Raw genomic sequence first — 1,512 nt, 5'->3', positions numbered from 1 at the left:
ATTTGATTTATTTGACTTCCCTTTTTGTGCCACTTTTGGCTAATTTAAGAGGATGGGGATGAGTGATGATATGATGAAATTGATGAATAGAGAGTCACAAACATCCAGGCCAGGATTCGAACCCGGGACCCCTGGCGTTGTAGCGCGATATGCTTAACCACTCTTTTTTTTTTTTTTAAGGAAATACCCCCTACACGGAGGTATCCCCCACCATTCACACTTATTTCACTTTTTACATTTTTCAATTCTTACAGTTTCTCAGTTTCTTTTCATCAGGACAAACACAAATACCCATGCCTTACCCGGGACTCGAACCCAGAACCCCTGGCGTTGTAGCGCGCTCTCCTAACCTATTTTTTTCTTTTTTAAAGGAAATACCCCCTACACGGAGGTATCCCTCACCAGTCACTCTTTTTCTCACTTTTACACTTTTCAATTCTTACATTTTTCTTTGTTTCTTATCAACTGGACGAACACAAATACCCATGCCTTACCCGGGACTCGAACCCAGACTTCGCCACGGAGGTCGACATTCCACTCCGCCACGGGGGCGGCCTTTCCGTCCATGAGTAGAGTACAATTAATAGCAGTAGATTTTGTCTACTGCAAGAAAGATTAGAAATTTTCAGCAATGCGAACAGCTTTGTTTGTAAAACAAATGCACTCTTTTCTGTATTTTAAAACATACATGGCAACAATGGGCGCCTTTCGGAACGTGCCCAATATTTCTCTTCTCAGAACGTTTTCCAGAATCCACGGGTCGACCCTGCGATGTCCATCAAAACTTTCACCAGGTGAAACCATGACGTCGTCATTTTGCACCTGCTTGTAGAGCTGTGTGCAGAATGGCGTCGTCTGGCTTGAAACTTGTTTGCAAATTTTGTGCGTACAACGCTCCCCAAACTACGACCTTGAAACTTATCTAACAATTAAATGTATAAATATATTTTGTGTTAAACTGTATAACACTCACTTGCAAATTTGCTCACACAATATCTAAAATTTGTAATGAGCTGCAACTCTCGCAATCGCTTACTTAAGATATGTCGTATATTAACGGCCGTATAGGGTTCCAACTTTAGCTTTGCGCAGTGGCGATATCGTAACCAATGAGGGCTTACCGAGGTGCGATTATTGCTATTTGAAAACTTTAACCAATACCCCGTCAAGACGACGTGAAATATCGTCGGCTATGGCAATTTTTGGACGTTCCTACGGGAACCATTATTCAATTCAAAGATATTCATTTTCATTACCATCCTTTGTCGTACGAAACACGAATTCTTTTTAAGTGGTATTTTTGAGGTTGCATTCAGTTTAACTCAAGGATCTCCCTGTAGCATAGTGGTAACGTCGCCTTTTTCCTATCTGTGCATAAAGTACACTCGGAACAAAATTTCAATTTGATCTACACTATTCAAATGTTATTGCACATAAGCCATAAGTTTTAATCAGTGTGAGAATTTTATTACTTTGTTATCTGTGTGTTAATGTTTTTAAAATTACAGAGTG

The 1,512-nt window shown here is 40.1% G+C and overlaps 1 non-coding gene across 1 annotated transcript; it reads left to right on the top strand.

Annotated features, from left to right (window-relative positions):
- The first annotated feature begins 1,080 nt into the window (after positions 1 to 1,080).
- On the top strand, positions 1,081 to 1,221 carry LOC145987368 (U4 spliceosomal RNA). Its single transcript, XR_014441665.1, has one exon. It is a non-coding gene; the product is annotated as a U4 spliceosomal RNA (small nuclear RNA).
- Positions 1,222 to 1,512: the final 291 nt, after the last annotated feature.

Source organism: Lepisma saccharinum, chromosome 4, assembly GCF_977018435.1.
Source record: "Lepisma saccharinum chromosome 4, izLepSacc3.1, whole genome shotgun sequence".
In the NCBI taxonomy this organism is placed as follows: Eukaryota; Metazoa; Arthropoda; class Insecta; order Zygentoma; family Lepismatidae; genus Lepisma; species Lepisma saccharinum.
The sequence above is the reverse complement of the archived record's forward strand: the minus strand, read 5'-3'. Positions and strand labels throughout refer to the sequence as shown.